The sequence below is a fragment of the Lipotes vexillifer genome, unplaced genomic scaffold (assembly GCF_000442215.2).
Source record: "Lipotes vexillifer unplaced genomic scaffold, Lipotes_vexillifer_v1.1 scaffold693, whole genome shotgun sequence".
NCBI lineage: Eukaryota > Metazoa > Chordata > Mammalia > Artiodactyla > Lipotidae > Lipotes > Lipotes vexillifer.
Window position 1 is genome coordinate 554,163 of NW_006783500.1, and position 18,702 is coordinate 572,864.

The window sequence follows — 18,702 nt, forward strand, 5'->3', positions numbered from 1 at the left end:
GATGTTTCACAAATGTCACAGGATCAGACTTTCTTTCATACAGTCAGTCAGAGTTTATTAACTGCGGGGTCCCTTTATTTGAGGGCCAGGGTAAGTGCTTTGCATTTGTGTACAAATGGAGGCCCTTGTAAAGTGCTCTTTGCTTTGTGGCGCCAAAGCAACCCTCTTCTCTAAGGAAAAAAGCAACAGACATGTGTCAAGGAGAATGGACCCTCCTCTCCATCTGTCCCCACCCCCCATGCCCCGCTGGCTGTGCTGGTTGGTCCATGAAGCAGCTCTGCATCAGGACCACTAGGGAGGGGGTCTGACGTCCGAGAAAGGATGTCCCAGGTATTCAAAGATCACGGGAGTAACTTAGGGCATAAAGAATTGTTCGTAAAATTAAATGACAGCCCTTCATTTTCTCCAAGTCACTTCTCTGCCTCAGAATTTTCTTAGCTAAAAAGATGTCTGAAGAACCCCTATAGGACACGTCAACCTGGCAGTGAGGGTAGGTAGGTACATGACTCATGCAAAAATGGCCATCTTTAAGCCAGCAATTTAAACCCCACCCAAATTCCTCTCCCCAAATTCGCTACTGAAACCATTAGTTTTCTAATGACAATATGAACTATAAAAAGCATATTAGATACGGACAAAGAAACACCAGGAGGGTGGAAACCAAGTTTAACTTAATTTTACCCACTCACATTAAAAAAGAAGACACTGTGCTTGCAAAGCTGGAGATGTGCCTCACCCCATGGACAGGGCAAGGATTTCCAGACATCAGGAGGGTGACCTCACCCTGCTACTCCTGCCTGGGTCTGACTGTCCGGGTCCAGCCCTCCTGGGCATACAAGCAGGGCGCTGGGTGCACCTATGTACAGATGTGTGAGCTCATCTGAATTTCTGGATGAACACATCTGCTTTCCCCTCATGAATTTATCAAGTGTAATTAGATTGTGTGTGTGTGTGTGTGTGTGTGTGTGCGTGTGTGTCTGTGAGAGACAGAAACAGAGACAGACAGAGACAGAGAGACAGAGACACAGAATGAAAGAGGGGCTTTTGGATCTCATATAATGTTTACATGTACTTTCTCCCACTCCCTCGAATTCTGGGGCTATCTCTCACAAAATTTTCCTATCTGGAAAGAAACCACAGTGTTGCAACTGTGGTTTGCTGTGGAACAAATCACTTGACTTTCCTGCAGCCACAGTTTTCCCAGCTAAGAAAGGACAGTGTAGGAATAGGTCACTAAAGGTCCTTGCAGCTCTGTGAACCTATTACTAAATGTGTCAAAGCGGTAGTCCCTGACAATCTTTCCAACTTTAAGTTTTAAGAATGTGCTTTTCTCTGTAGATTCAAAAATAGAGAGATTATAGAAAACTCTTTGTGTTCCAGTGCAGAGAGCTTCTAGATACAACAGTAAATCTCTTGGTATGTAATCCTAGCACCAAATACAATGCTACTGTAAAATAAGTAATGTGTTCATTGATTTATTCATTAAACATGTTTTTACATGTGCCTATTGTTACAGTAAGGTGCCTTCACACCTGCACATTTCCACATTTACCGGGTGTTCGGGCACCAAGAAACCGGGGACTTGCCCAAGGTCACCATGTCACTTCAAGAGCATCCCTCCTTCCCTTTACCTGGGAGGCAGCTGCCAGCTGTGAGTCAGGGTCCCTACGCCTTTTAAATCTCGCCTGTGCACCACCATCGGGGAGACCTCAGAATGTCACCTGCAGAGCCTTCTACCTGCATCAGGGTGTTTGTCGCTGTCCAGAAACCTTGTTAACCTACCTCCTGGGGCTTGCTTCTCACACCCAAAGCCGCCATCCCAGACCTTCACTTACCATCCATCCCTAGCTCTCTTCCTCCAGCGTCTTGGTCCTCTCAATCACCTTCACCTTTCTCCACCTGGAGGGCCCTTCCCTAGGCTTTTATATTTGTGCAGTCCTCCAGCTGCCTGGAGAAATAAAGAAGCACTTGGTTGTACTCGGTCGCTCCCTAATCTCTCGTTCCCCCGCTCTCGGCAGCAATTTAATTGTCAGTTACGCAGTCCAGTCTGTCTTCTTCCTCTCCCAGCGCCGGCGCTGTATCACAGACTCTTTGGAACTGCCCTGCACTTACCCGTGTCTCTCTTTGGACTGCAAGGCTGCTCCCACACCAGACTTCCCTGTCTGCTCGCAGAGGCTCTCCGGGCACCCCCGTCTCCCAGGATACACCTTCGGGACAACCCTTACACCTGCGGGATGCCTTCTGAATGCTGACTGCTGTGCTCCACACTGTCTGGTTGCTGGGTTACTTTGGCCCTTTTCCCAGGACGCAATTTCTTCCCCGTGACGCGGATGTCCTCGGAACACGTGGGGCTGCAGACCTGTCCCCTCCTAGGTGGCCCCCCCCCTTCCAGGTTCTGGCCGCCCCTGCTCTATGCTGCTTGTCTACATCACTGCCTCTTTTTACATCTACATCTTCATTTCTACTCTTTTTTTTCCTCAAGAAATTAAGAAACTTTTGTCAGCAGCATTTTGTAATTATATTGAAGCATAGTTGATTTACAGTGTTAATTATCAATGGTTTCAGGTGTGCAACATAGTGATTCAATATTTTTACAGATGATACTCAATGTAAAGTTACTGTAAACTATTGGCTCTGTTCCCTGTGCTGCAGATCACATCTTTGAATCTTATTGTATACCCAGTAGTTTGTACCTCTTAATCTCTTGCCCATCTCTTGCCCTTCCCCCACCCCCCTGGCCCTCTCCCCACTGGTAACCACTAATTTGTTTTCATATCAATGAGTTTGTTTCTGTTTTGTTATATTCATTCTTTTTTTTTTTAGATACCACATGTAAGTCAAAACAATGTATTTGTCTTTCTTGGACTTAGTTCACTAAGCATAATACCCTCCATATCCATCCATGTTGTTGCAAATGGCAAAATTTCATTCTTTTTTATGGCTGAGTAATATTCCAGTGTGTGTGTGGGTGTGGGTGTGCGTGTGGGTGTGTGTATGTATCACATTTTCTTTATCCATTCACCTGTTCATGAACACTTAGGTTTTTTTTTTTACATCTTTATTGGAGTATAATTACTTTACAATGGTGTGTTAGTTTCTGCTTTATAACAAAGTGAATCAGTTATACATATACATATGTTCCCATATCTCTTCCCTCTTGTGTCTCCCTCCCTCCCTCCCACCCTCCCTATCCCACCCCTATGGTGGTCACAAAGCACCGAGCTGATCTCCCCGTGCTATGCAGCTGCTTCCCACTAGCTATCTACCTTACGTTTGGTAGTGTATATATGTCCGTGCCTCTCTAAATGTAACACAGGAAACAATAAAACTCCTAGAAGAAAACATAGGCAGTACACTCTTTGACATAAGTCTTAGCAATATTTTTTTGAATCTGTCTCCTCAGGCAAGGGAAACAAAAGCAAAAAAGCAAAAAAAAAAAAAAAAAAAAAAAAACCCAAATGGGACCTATTAAACTTAAAAGCTTTTGCATAGTGAAGGAAACCATCAACAAAACAAAAAGACAACCTACTGAACGGGAGAAGATATTTGTAAATGATATGTCTCATAAGGGGTTAATATTCAAAGTATATACTGAGCTCACATAATTCAATATCTAAAAACAAACAGTCCAATTAAAACATGGGCAGATGACCTGAATACACAGGTTTCCTAAGAAGACATACAGATGGCCAACAGACACATAAAAACATGCTCAGCATCACTAACCATCAGAGAAATGCAAACTAAAACCACCACAAGATATCACCTCACACCCGTCAGAATGGCCATCATCAAAAAGACAAGCAAAATAATAAATGTTGGCGAGGGTGTGGAGAAAAGGGAACCCTCCTACACTGTTGCTGGGAACGTAAATTGGTGCGGCCACTATGGAAAACAGTATGGAGGGTCCTCAAAAAACTAAAAATAGAGCTACCATATGATCCAGCAATTCCACTCCTGGGCGTATATCCAAAGGAAAGGAAATCACTAATTAGAAAAGACACTTACGGGGCTTCCCTGGTGGCGCAGTGGTTAAGAATCCGCCTGCCAGTGTAGGGTACACGGGTTCGAGCCCTGGTCCGGGAAGATCCCACATGCCAAGGAGCAACTAAGCCCGTGCACCACAACTACTGAGCCTGCGCTCTAGAGCCCGCAAACCACAACTACTGAGCCCACGTGCCACAACGACTGGAGCCCACGTGTCTAGAGTCCATGTTCCGCAAGAAGAGAAGCCACCGCAATGAGAAGCCCGCGCACAGCAACGAAGATCCAATGCAGCCAAAAATAAATACATTAATTAATTAAATTAATTAATTTGGGAAAAAAAGAGGGGAAAACGACAAGACATATACACCCCAATGTTCAGAGCTTCATTTCTTTTCTTTATAATACTCTCAGCCCGTTGCACTCCTTCTTTGAGACTAGGTCCCCCTGTGGGTGCTGTGTTACCCTGTATTCTGTCTCTTTCACAAGCCCCTTTTCTCCTCTTTTCCCCCCAAATGCCAGTGTTTCCTAAACCTCTCTCCCTACATTCTTTTCCAACAGCTTTTCTATTTTGTCACCAGCACCTCTACATCACTAACTAATGACCCTCTCCTTCCTCTCCCAAAGCTCAAATAGGTTATACGTTCACCTGGGCATCCCATCTCTCCCTAAAACAGAACTGAGCATCTTTGCTTAGTCACAGTCACATCTGCTTGAAACCGTGAAAACTCTGATTCTTTCATCTCTTCTGTCAAACGCCGATCCAGGGCTAGGAACTCTGGTTCTCCCTCCGAACTCTCTGCTGTCCTCCCCTCCTTCACCGTCCCATGGCTGATGCTCCAGGCCAGGCCCTCATGGTGCTGTGTCACTGCACCCCCTACACCCCACCCCCCAGACACTAACTCTGGCATAACCACCAGCTTCACATGCGGCTCTGCAAGCAAGTATGAAAAACACACACACGATAGATTTAACGTGACTAGGTCTCTCCAGTGTATTGTCATGTGCTTTGGAAATCTATATTAAGGCTGCAACGTGGAAAGGGACTTTGGACCAATAACAAACAGAAAAAAATTTGGGTAATTGCCTTTCACCTTTTTTGGAGGAAAAAAGAATGTTCTCTCATTACTGACAACTGTGAATTATGGTACCTACCCTTGAATTAGATGAGTATTCTGTTTTCTCTGGCACAATGTGATAGTTTCTTAACTATTCTTGTTTATGGTTGTCTAAGCCACCTCCTTTGGTGCCATCTATAAATTTATTTGTATTATCCACTTCCTGCCCCAAAGCCTGGAATAAAACTCCATACCCACTAGCTCTGAAAAACAGCTCTCCTCAGCATGACCCAACTAGTTTGGGAACAGTCATTTGTAAAGTAACGCATCAGGTCCAACACTGGAGGAAAAGCTCTGGATCCATGTAAGGGAATCTTCCCTGCTAAAGATAACTTCCACTTTCAGTAGAATGACTACAGTCCCTTCCACTGAGAGACAGAATAACTGAAATGTGCTCCCACCAAACTGGTGGCCCAAGTGACCGTGCAGATGTCAACACCGTTCACGCAAATGTGACCTGCATACTTTTTCCTTTCCTTGTGTGTCTCCTGTCCTACCTTTGGAAGGTCTGCAGGGCCATCTCAGTGCCTAGCTGGCTCCTCTGTGCTGATTGTCAACCATCTCTTTGTATTTATTCTTTGGTGGATCTGAATCTAAAGGACTTATCTGATTTTCTTCTAGGGAAAAAAACTTGGGTGCCGATTTGAATGTTCAAGCTTGGAGATAATGTTGCCCCTAAACAGAGTGACTGTCATTTCTTCCAGATGTCAAGGACCACGTGATCTTATCCTGAAGGTTATAAATGAGTTCCCCCAAAGTCATTTGTATTGACATCCAACTTCCTCGCCTTTTCCATTTGACGGAGCAGAGCAGAACCAGAGGATCTAACCATCTGGCTCCGGGAAATTTAAAACTAGTTTAATGTCACCATGTAATTCTGTCACCTGACTGCCCATCTAGTTCAGAAATACATCTGAAGGTTAGGCTGTAGTCTTAAGGAGATAGCCAAATACACCTTAAGGACTGCAGAGAACACACATTCTTACACTCAATGGCTTTACCTTCACTCTGAAAAGCCACTCTCTGGTTGAAGAAAAAGAGCCATTTCCCACATGGCTGGAGAAAGTCGATCAAATGGGAAAGAGGATTTCCAAAGGGTTCCAAGGACCCTTGAGGTGCCACCATGAGGTGGGCACTCAAATAGTGAATGAATGAAATAAAGAATGAATGAATTCTAGGCCCCATGGAAGGCCCGGTGTAATATCTTCCCCCATGTACTAAAAGAAAGTTAACAAGAGTAGAAATTTAGCATATATACTGAAGATAAACAGGCATTTCATTTGATTTTTTTTTTTTAAAAAAACAAACTTTTGGTTTGCATTATTTTTTGTAAGTCATTTTGGGAAGAAAAAAAGTAACATCCCCAAACAAAGTACTACGAAGCAGCATTGTTTTCTATTTTTAAACACACTTGAGAGCAAATTAAACATACTCAGAATGTTATATTAACTAGAACATTTAGTTTAAATAGCTTAATTACTGCTCTTTGGAAATTACTGTGATCAGTGGGAACTCCTGGGTTTGGTCTCTGTGTGGGATGCACTGAACTGAATGCCCACCTGCATGGGCAGCTGGGCACCCAGCTTCCAAGTTTCCCAAGGGGTCAAGAGAGCTGGCAATCAGCAGTTCTCTGTACGGTGATCAGACTCTACCCTGAAAATCCCTTTAATAGGAACAGTAGCTAAATGTCTCTGGAGAAAGGCCAACCTTTGCTTTCATCCTGTCAACTCAGAGAGGTGGTTTTTTGTAACTCAGTAAACAGTAAACTCATACCCTTCTGAAATAAAAATTCCTTGAAGGAATAGGCTGTGTCTTATTTCCGTTCAGTTTCTGTAGTTCTGGTGTAGTTCAGGTCCTTATACATAGCATGAGGTCACATTATTGAACAGTGAAGAATTATGTCCTAACTGTACAACTCAGAAAGCTGAGAAATGTATTCGATGACCCAAACATGCGAGAAGAACCCAAATTCTCAATCCCATCCAGTCCCAGATTCGTTCAGGTATGAGGGGAAACAGGTTTAGAGAAAAGGGAGCCCTAAACTTGGTACCTATTCCATAAAAGATTGTGGGAATAGCTTTCACAAAGCCTATGCTTTGGAAAAATTTCCAACTAGGAAAAAATACAGGTGGTTTTCTCTCTCCTATGCACTCCCCTGACAACTTGCGTTTTGAGTCCATGCTTTAACCTCCAATTAAACAGGAGAACTGCAGCTCTCTGTTGCCAAATTATAGATCTATTTCCTGGCTCACTGAGAAAGGAAACTGCTAACGAATGTAAACAGTCTACATGATAAATATTTTTTTTATGGAAGTATAGTTGACATCCAGTATTATGTCAGTTTCAGGTGTACAGCAGGGCGATTTGACAATCAAATACATTACGAAATAAACACCATGATAAGTCTAGTAACCATCACCAGACAGAATTATTAACGTGTTATAGGCTATATATTGACTATATTCTCTATCCCATACATTACATTCCTGTGACTTATTTATTTTATAACTGAAGGTTTGTGCCCTTTTAACCCCCCCCCCATCTATTTTACCCAACCCCCTGCTCCCTCTGGCAACCACCAGTTTGCTCTCTGTATCTATAACTCTGTTTCTATTTTGTTTTGTTTGTTCACTTGTTTTGCTTTTTAGATTCCACATATAAGTGAGATCATGCCCTCAAGGTCCATCCTTGTTGTCACAACTGGCAAGATTTCGTTCTTTTTTATGGCTGAGTAATATTCCATCATATATTTGTATCACATCTTCATCCATCTATTGATGGACATGCGATGAATGATTTTAAGTTACCTGCTATTTAACTCTACGTGACAGACATATTGACTTCTTCAATGTGCTTTTTTCTACAATAATTCCATCAGGAATAAAAATAATTTCTTTCTCAGCTATACAGAGTAGTCAACTTCCAAAATGGAAAGTATGATTTTTTTAAAAGTTATTCACAGAATATCTGAGTACTCCCAGATTTCAGAAATAATAGGTAGATATTAGAAAGCCTCAGAGAAATTGTAAGGCTTCACTCTCTTATTTCCTAAGAAACCTGAGCCTAACTAAAACTCCCAAAAAAGTAGGGTTCTCTAACCCCCGCATCTTTCTGGAGGCCTCAGTGAATTACTGCAGAGCGATGTGTACATTAGGTGGCCTGGTCTACTGATGCAGGACACTCTTGCAGCCTGTAAGCAATTACAGGTTCAGCCCATCTCCTGAGTAAGAGCAGACAGCTTTAAGAGGAAGAGGAATCAAATTATACAACCTGGTAAAAAGAAATAAAGAGAAAACTCATTTCAGAAATACAGATGCCCAGAGAGGAAGGAAAAAAAAAAAAAACTAGGAATAGTTTAATTAGGGGGAAAGATGATGGGACAAATGAGAGAAAGAAAGGAAGAAACATCCAGGAAAATGTGTATGGGGGAGGGGAGAAGGAAGCATGGAGACTAAATGGAAGATATTTATGTTACTGTGAAGAAAACGTGAGTATTCTATTAGTTTAAAGAAAGAAAATCCGGTAAAATCAGTTTGGAGCAAATGGTTCTATGGTACATTCAGCCATTGTGAAACATAAATGAAGCAACTGCTGCTATTTTAAATGAATCTTAGGCATTCTGCAGTGAAAGTATAAATTCAAAATTTAATGTTTATAGGAAATGCTATTAAGAAGTTATTATAGCAATTTGGGCCCTCAATATAAGTTGCTCCACAATTTAAACTAGCAGAACTTAAGGAAATTCCTGTTTGAAAAAAAAAAAAGTTATAACATTCAAATAGTCCCCCTGGTAGCGATAAACTAGGTAAATTTTGATTAAAAACAAAGGATAAAAATCTGGGCTTGATGCCGTAGGAGATACAAATAAAAAGGGTGCTTTGGTTTCTTTAGACACAAATTATTTTTGAAGAATTAAACGATCCAATTAGAAAGCAATGCGAGAATGTAATTAAGGGCTAAAATACATGGTCCAAATAATAAAAGCTATGTGAGGTAAATAAAAGTAAGGAAATAACCCAGAGCTATCAAGAGAAACTTTATGGAAAAATTAAAACTTGAGCTGGTTAGAATTTGGAGACAGAAACTGTTAATAATACTTAACACTGCTAAGTTACATGTAATTCTCTGATACTAAGTTATAAGGGGTTTTAACCATCATTCATTTTTTTCAACAATATTTATTGTGCATATGCTATTTTGCTAAGAGCTATACCACGCCCCATTTTTTAATTTTTATTTATGTTTTTAAATTAATTTTTATTGGCGTACAGTTGCTTTACAATTTTGTGTTCGTTTCTGCTGTACAGCAAAGTGAATCAGCTGTACATACTCATATATCCCCTCTTTTTTGGATTTCCTTCCCATTTAGGTCACCACAGAGCACTGAGTAGAGTTCCCTGTGCTGTACAGTAGTTTCTTATTAGTCATCTATTTTATACATAGTATCAATAGTGTATATACGTCAATTCCATAGTTTCTTATTAGTTATCTATTTTATACATAGCATCAATAGTGTATATACGTCAATTCCATAGTTTCTTATTAGTAATCTATTTTATACATAGTATCAATAGTGTATATACGGCAATTCCAATCTCCCAATTCATCCCACCCCACCCCCCAAAGCCGTTTTTAAATGATGCCATCCATGTAATAGGAGGGGCCCTGGGCCCACAGGCGTCATCCACAACAGTGGTGATTACAGTGGTTAAGAACACGGGCTGCCAGCCAACCTGCCCGGTTCAAAGCCCTGTTCTGCCATTAAGTCGGTGGCTGGCTGACCATGGTCAGATCACTGACCCTCACCCTGCCTCAGCATCCTGGTCTGTTCACAGGAGATGATGATCCTAAATAGCACCTCTTAGGGCTGTTCTGAGATTAAAAGACTGAATGTATGTAAGGCATTAAGAACAACGTCCAGCATATAATCAGTAATTACAAATGACTACCGTTGATGGTAAATAATCTTCTTTCCTACAAGTTCCCCTCCCTTGTTCTCCCCTTTAGTCTTGTGTTTCCTTCAAGCTAGAGTTCAGTCTCTCTTTTTAATATCCCCACTAAACTAACTGAATACAGGGCTCACGCTCACCGATTCCTCTCGTCACTTCCGATTCATTTCCCAGCGAACAGCATCCTGGCTTCTGTCCTAAGCGCTTCCTTCACTGACGCCTCCCATGCTACTGTCAGATCCAGTGGTAACAACTGCCTGTATTTCATAGTGGACTATTTCTTGAAACTCTCTCAGTACCCTTGGTTTCCACGACCTCCTGGCCATCCTTCTGTCCAGTGCTTCCTTCCGTCTCGCTGTCTGATCCATTTTATTCCCCTTTCTCTGCTCAGCCTTACGTGTCGGTATTCTCCAGGTTTCCATCCCTCCCTCTTTTACACACTCTCCTTGTGATTTTAAGCGCTGTCGGTACCTCCGTGTCTCTTAAACCTTCATCCACAGCTGCCAGAAGTATATAGCGAGGAGCCCACAGTCACCGAAGGCTCAGCATCTTCAAACTAAACTCACCTATCACCCCCGCATCCCCTGCGGCCTGCTGTCCCCTCTGTATTCTCAATCTCATTTAACAGCCCCCACCACGTAGCCCACCACCCAGACCAGGAACAGGGAAACAGCAAATCCAGGCTTCTTCACCTTCCATATCGACCCCTCTAATACGCTGCAACTCTATAGCCATAGTTTCTCTTTTTTAAAATTTATTTATGTCATTTATTCATTTTTGGCTGCGTTGGGTCTTCGTTGCTGCATGTGGGCTCCCTTTCGCTGCAGCAAGCGGGGGCTACTCTTTGTTGTGGTGCGCGGGCTTCAGTAGTTGAGGCACGTGGCTCAGTAGTTGTGGCTCGCGAGCTCCAGAGCACAGGCTCAGTAGCTGTGGCGCACGGGCTTAGTTGCTCCGCAGCACGTGGGATCTTCCCGGACCAGGGCTCGAACCCATGTCCCCTGCATTGGCAGGCGGATTCTTAACCACTGCACCACCAGGGCCATATTTTCTTCTCCATCTTTGCTACCACTACCCCCCCCCCGTCCAAGTCCTAATTATTTCTTGCCTCAGTTGAAACAACAGTTTTGAAATGGATCTCCCGCCTCGTTTGTCCCCTTTAAGCCATCATTCCTAGAGCTGGCAGACTGCACAATCTACAATGTAAATTCAAAGACATTACCACCTGCCTAAACCCACCAACTTCAAAAACTTCCCAGCACCTACAAGAGAGCATCCTGGACCTGGACAGAGCAGTCCCTCCCTCCATCACATTGCCTCTGTATTTTTCTCCTGTTTCAATAATGACCATGTGCTCATTGTGATTATATGCATATATATTACATACATATAAAATATCGCAATACACTGATGTAATATTATTGTTCCTGTTTTACAGGTTAAGTTGATGGTATTGGAAGCAACTTGCTCATAGTCACGAAATCAGTAAAGTTGATAACTGAATCCGAATCTAATCATATTGCCCTTTCCTTGAGGTCATGGTCCAGCATGTTTCCCCATTTTGCACCACCAGCACCTAGAACATTCAGTGGTACACACAATGACTGTTAAGTATTCATCTGAATTGACTGTCAAAAAAAAAAGAGAGAAATTATAACATGATAGTTACAAAAGATGATCCTGCCACTGACTGAAGATGGAACTGAGTTTCTAGAATTACCTCACAGGTACTATAAATGGAAGCAACAAAGACTGTGAGTAAGTTTGTCAAAAGTGTTTTCTTCATACACAGTTAAATTTAAATATCTTTCAAGTTATGATATAATCTCCATATGACCTTTTTATTTTCAATTGCATTCTATTCAAATGTCTTATTTACTTTTAGAGGAGCAAAAATAAGGTAAACGTAAATATTTACACTAACAGGTTCTGTGCTAGGACACAGTATGTATGGAATACATGTGTGCAGACATAGAGAGAGAAACACAGGTATATAAAATGGAAAAAGCACAAAGTATTTTTCAGTTTATAAACAGATGACCTCAGTAACATTTCGGAAACTCACTGCTTCCACAGACTGATAACAAAGTATCAAAAGGATCACCTAAAACTCTGAGAGCCATCAAGGAATTTTAAAAATTATGAAAAAATGCAGTCGTGTAGCCAATCTGTCTACCAGGTTGAAACCAAATAAAACTTCAAATAGCATCCTTGAAATGGTTGAAGGAAAAGGAAATTGAAGTGAAAACACCTACCCGTCGCTAAGCACAACCAGAAGCTATGGCGGCCCAGCAATTGGGCCGTTTCAAGCACTTTCACAGCAGTGGGCTGGGCGAAAACTCACACTGCTGGCGCTCTCAGTTGCCAAAATAGCCATTTGCAATTAAAAATTAAAACTGGCACCTCTTCTTAGCAAGCTATTATCAAAAGACTGCTGGCTACCTCCCTTGTTTACAGTGGTTCTTGTATCAAGACTTCATGCCATTTTGAAATATTTTTTTCTCATGTTTCATTTCTCTTAGGCCGTAATGTTCCCAATGCGAAGATTTTAACACTTTCAACATTTCTAATTGGAATATGATCCTCAAATACTACAGCACTGTTTCAATTTCTGAAAACAGGCTGATTTGCGCATTTTATATGGAGCATTTTATGTCCCTAGATTAGCAGGGCGAAAAGCAGTATAACTTGCAGAAGGCCTCTCTGGATTTAAGGGAAATCATTGGTTCTGAAGGAATGCAGGAGTGAAAATAAAACGCAAACATCACTTTCTATAGACAGAGATTCAGCCCTGAACAGAATATATATGCAAATAATAAGGTTGTTCATCACATCTGTTTGAGTCCTGACACAGGAAATGGCCAAGAGGGTCACATTCCACCTTCCACCAGGAAACCAGCAGTGTATTTTGGGGCATGAGGGGTGTGAATCAGTTTGCACGCATGGAGCATCTCCTACACGCCAGACCCTGGGCTAGGTGCTGGTGATACAGCAGAGAACCAGACGACAGCCCCTGCCCTTAAGAGGCTGGATAGAGACGGCCATCAGCAGATCCTTCGTCCAACAGGGGAGTGCTGCGCTCTGTTTAACTCCTTAGAAAGACCCCCTTGGCTAATGTGTGGCCCACTCCCCCGCCCCAGGAGTTTGGAGTTAAGGCGAACAATTAGGAGGTGGGCCTGCAGCTCGGGGGCGGAGGAAGGGAAAGGATTAAGAGATCAGGTCACTAATTACAAATACTCCTTCCCCTTCCGATTACATTTCAGACCCTCCACAGTAGCCTCCATCACCGTGGCTGCATCACAAACACCTCTGTACCCGTTTCACAGATAAGATTTGGAGACCCAGGAGGGGGAAGTGACTCATTCCAAGTCACAAAGCGAATTAGTGGGCAAGCTGGAAGCAAAGCAAAGATCTCCTGCTTCTGGACCCATACCCTCCTCTTCTAAACGAATCATCAGTATCTTACTTCGAAGCAAATCAAAAAGACTTGGTAATTCCTTCAGCTTTGCTTCACTCTGCAACTCCTGTATGGAAGGTTTCCAAGGAAAATGATTTACCTACTCGTGCAGCACGCATGTACGGCGGGTCTACTCCACACAGGGCACCTCGCTAGGTGCTTGGGATTCAGAGATAAATAGGAGGTTTTCTGTACAGGAAGTTCACCCTCCTGTGGGAGAGACAGACCAAGTGGCTCACAAGGACGGCAAGGTGGGGCAAGCACCAGGGTAATGTCGTTCCCGGGGGCCCATGGAAGCTGACATGAGAGGCACCTAAATTATCCTGGCAGCGGGAGATGTGCCCAAGAGGACCCTTGAATTGTGTTTTGAAGTAGGAGTTGTGCAGCCAGAATGCAAGGGGTGAGAAAAGCCCCAGAGAAGAGCGTGTGCAAATACTGTGTCCGGCAGCAGATACAGGATGGGAGGGGATCAGCAAGGCTGGGGCTCTGGAGTGTATTAGAGATGAGACAGGAAACATGACAGAGGCCATGTCACGAGGGGTCTTTTGAGCCGGTCCAAGGAATCTGGAGTTAATCTACACTCCTGTCCCCTCCGTCCCAGCTCTCAGCCATCCTCAACCCACTTAAATCCCAGTCATGACACCATCCCACTGCTGCTGCTTCGGCAAAGGCCATCAGGGAACCTCCTTCGTCACCAACCAATGAAATCCTAACACACCTCTTCTAGTTCTTTCTGCAGCACCAGAAATGCCGGCAGCTCCTTCCTGCACACGTCTTCCTGCCTTCGGTTTTATAAAGAGAAGGCCTCCTGGCTTTTCCCTGTGGCCTTGTGGTCACTGTCGAGGTTTCCCAGATCCTTCTCTGATCTCTTACAGAGCTGCATCCCCACTCTGTCCTCCGCCACGTTCTCACCCCACCCTGCACCTCTGGGCTAACTCACTTGTCCCACTCATTGCTTTCACCAGCACAAACCTGCTGGCAGCTTCCAAATCTGAATATCTAATCGAGACATCTAGATTTTGCTCTAGATCTGTAAAGGCAGTCGTTCTTTGAAATATATTTTATTTATTTTTGTTCTCTTTGCGACAGAAATGGTTCTGGCTGCCGATCCAAGACCCGATGGAGAGAGACCGTGCGTACCTGGTTCACTATTGTGTGTTTACCACTTACGATCTCTCCCTAAACATCTGACAAACGTTTCAAACTCAACAAATGCAAGTCGGAACATTATATTCCCTGAAAGCATGCCCCTTGCCCTTTGTCCCATATGTTAGTGAATGGTACTTCCATTCCCCAAATCACCCAGCTCAGGGTCATCTCTCTCACACCGCACATGGGACTGGTGAAAACAATCTGCATGGTACCTACGTAACTGCTCCCTAATTAAATCCCTCCATCTCGTCCCTACGGTTACTGCCTGAGCTCCTCAGGCAATCGTCTCTCACCTTTCCAGAACAGTCCATGGCACAAAGGAGACAGTCGACAGACATCGTGGCACGAATTTATGGATAAAAGAATACGAGAATGAGTGGAAAATTTGGACAGTTGCTGTCATCTCCTCACAGGCCACACCGGTCCCACCTGGCACCCTTCAATCCATTTAGCGAACTAAGGAAAGACACATCTTCCCAAAATACGTGTCTGATGACATCATCCCTCTTGATTATCACCATTCACTGACCAGTACCAGCTACAGGATAAAGACTAGATTCTATGGCCGGCGTCTGAAGCCACCCAAGGTCAGGCACATGTGCCTTTTGCTCTACCCTCTTTTCCTGAGGTCGTGCTCATCCTGCAGATACTCACCAGTACCCAGAATTACCATGTTGATTCCAGTGCCACGTCTTTACCTAAGCTATTTTCTCCATCAAGACTGCTCATCCCCTCCTTGCTTTTACACTTGAAAATTTAGTCATTTGTCAAAGCTCAGCTCATACCTCTCTTCCTCTCGAAAGCCTGTGCCGACCTTTGTGCTCTCACCTCCACTTCCTTCTCTTTTCCCACATGACTCTGTACTCACCTCTATATCAGCAGCGTTTCAATCCTGTTCACAGGCTTGCACGCATCCCCTGCTGGAGTCCTTTCCCTTCTTGAGAATGGAGGCCTTCGCCTTATGAATTTGGGAGTTAGCACACGTGAACACTCACATGTTTGCAGATGGATGGATGAGTGAACAGATGAGTAGATGGTAGAGAGTCATGGAAAGATGAGAGGCAAGGGGATATGATAAGATGTGCATTTTAGGAAAAACACTGTGGTGTCAGAGCAAAGAGCTGGAAGGCTGAGAACAGAAGCCGGAGACCTTTATAAATAATCCAGTGGGGATGTACGGAGAAACAGAGAGGGAGGGTAGCAGTAGCAAAGGAGAGAAGGGAATGGATTCGAAAAATATTTATAGCGTGAACACACAGACTTCAATGATCATTTGGGTGGACAGCGGGAGTGAGTGTGAGAAAAATGAAGGGATCAAGGACGACTGCCGGGCTGCTAGCTTGGATGACTGGAGGATTTCTTCTACTTTAAAACATATATACATTCTGATCCATGGCATTATGCCTGACAGAGATGCACCGGACAAAGTGGCGAGTTACATGTATCTGCCACACTGTTGCCTTTGCTGTTTCTCAGAAACACATTTGTTCCGTCGGCGCGAATTTATATATGGAGCCCATCGTGTGTTTTTCTATGGCCACCATTTACTCTAAACTTTTCCCGAAAAAGATGAGGGATTAAAAATGGACAAACAACATTCAAAGAAGTTAGGTCACCTCATATTTGAATAGCTCCTCCGTTAAACTAAAGGACAGCTGAAAACAGGAAACCAGGAAACGTCCCTAAAGAACAGTAAGAGAACAGACTCTCCTAATTTCCCCCGATTTATAAAGATTGGAAGAAAGGATTTGCAGCAGGCCATCTCTTGTTCTTGCCAGCCATCTCATCAGTGGGCTGGGACATAAACACTTGAAACCACATTGTATACCATTAAAATACCATTATAACCATGGTTTTTGCATATTTAACAGAAATGTTTCGTCACCTGAAACATAACTTTAAACATACTTTTCCTGCTTCTTGGCAAGGAAACATGGGTCGACCAAGTAAATCCATCCCTGAAGTACCTCATTAATCACAGTGCACTTGTTCTTGGCAAGAGGCTTAATGTGCTACAAAACCTGTTATTAAAGTAAGATTTGGGGATTCCCAGGCTGGCAAAGAATTAGTTAGTTACACTGCTTTAGAAATGGTTTTCTTATAACTTCCTTTATTATTAATGGTCTTGTTAGACTTACAGCTCAAAGTAACTTTTCTTTATTAATTTAACGTGTGAAATCCAGCTATTCTAAAGCTTATTTAAAATCATAAGTAGCAATTGCCAAAGATGGCCTGTCCCCCACTACTACAGCAGCTGTAGTTGTGCAGATGCTTCTGTCTTTGTGCTACTGTGGGTCTAGCACCCCTACCCGATTGCTCAAGCATTACAGTTTCAGGCTCTAGAAATCAGTAACGCAAAACTTCACAGCAGCACGTGGCATTGACAAGCACATAATTTATTTTGTATCTACCACTGAAGACAATGATTGGCCAATAAAGCCTGGTGAGTAGAGAATTATTCGAACTTGAACCTCTTCAAAAATGATTTGTCAAAAATTTAAGATTCTGTAAGGCCAGAAAAACCTGTCAGACCCCAACATATTGAAAAGAGAACGTTGCATTACAAGAAGTCCTCATTCATGTTCAAGGGCAACACTTAGGAGATACAAAGCACGAACACCAACCAAAGTTGTCTCTCACCCTTTCTGAACATACAATACATAAATTACGAAAAATTAATGTCCGCTAAATAGCATCGTATTGTAAAATCAAAGCTATGAATGTTCTGAGCAAACTCTTGTGTATAAAAACAAAAAACCAACTTCCATACAGTATATATTTTGCTGCCAAATTGAGCACAAATCATATTGCTAAATGTTTTAGTGGATCCTGACAGGTCAAAATAATTTTTCAGGCTCATTAGGTAACAGGATTCATTATATACCAACTCAGAGGGCATGAACGTGAAAAGTATCAGTAGCGTTTCTCTAAGTCTAGCATTTACTGCAATAACCACATCTAAGGCAACGTGAATCTTACACACATTATACCTTTTGATGTAATAATGATGCTACACAACGTCCTCCTTGTGTACACTGTAAGATGGAAAGTTGGCTGGAATATTCCACCTCATGCTACAAGTTCACATCAATCTGGGGCTGTAAAATTTTCCAGACACCAGAGTCACACAGATTGTAGACTCCACCAATTTCCTGACTACTATGTGGTCAAATTCCAGGCTCACCTATTTACCAAACCAGCCACTTCATCCATGTTATTTCAAAAAATGTTTCTGGAGTCGATGCCAATCCTCCATCCCAGGTGAGAGCTATGTTTGGATGACACGCCTCATTTCTAAAAGACACCTAATTCACGTGTTGCAAATCTTTTTTACTAGGAAACAAGGAACCTGTCAGTGAGTGCCTTAAACTTTCTCTACTGGCCTCCTACAGCTGCTGCCTTTATATTTCATTTTAACATAAAGAAGCAAAAAAGGGGAACTAAAAAGAGAGTAGAAAAAGAAGAAAAAAAGATGATGGCGTTACGGCATAAAAACTACCTTAAAATGTCCACATAAACCTAACTCTAACAGGAGACTGAATGAATGGTCATTGTGGGAAAAATAGTAGTAAACTTCAAACGCACTGAAAGATTTTAAATGCCTAAGGGAAAAATAAACATTTGCTTCCAATCATTTTCGCATTAAGCATCCTCTGCTAGATGATGAAGCCTTAACACACACGCTCTGACTCCAAGCCACCGCTGCCTGCTTCACCCGCTGCCAGCTTCACCCGCTGCCTGCTTCACCCACTGCCTGCTTCACCCACTGCCTGATCCCGTCCGGGCGGCGCGCCGGCCCTGCACCTCGGCCCGCGCCCCTGCGCGCCGGGCTCCCAGCCAGCCTCGGCTACTACGCCCGAGCGAGCATCCCCTCGCCCGGCCCTGCTCGCCTCCTCTGGGCCTCGGCCACCACTGTGGCAGGAAGGACTACGTGCAATGACAGACTTTCCGTTAGTGGCGGTTGAGGTAGCTGCGAGGCGTGTTTCCGGGCGCGCTGGAAACCTAGCTGCTGTTCCCCCGCCCCGCCGCGAGCGGCAGCCCCCCC

General features: G+C 43.3%; 1 protein-coding gene across 1 annotated transcript in view; it reads right to left on the bottom strand.

Annotated features, from left to right (window-relative positions):
- Positions 1–18,702, bottom strand: part of LOC103086918 (potassium voltage-gated channel subfamily KQT member 5-like) — a 564,354-nt gene that overhangs the window by 544,568 nt on the left and 1,084 nt on the right. The gene's annotated exons all lie outside the window — the stretch shown is intronic.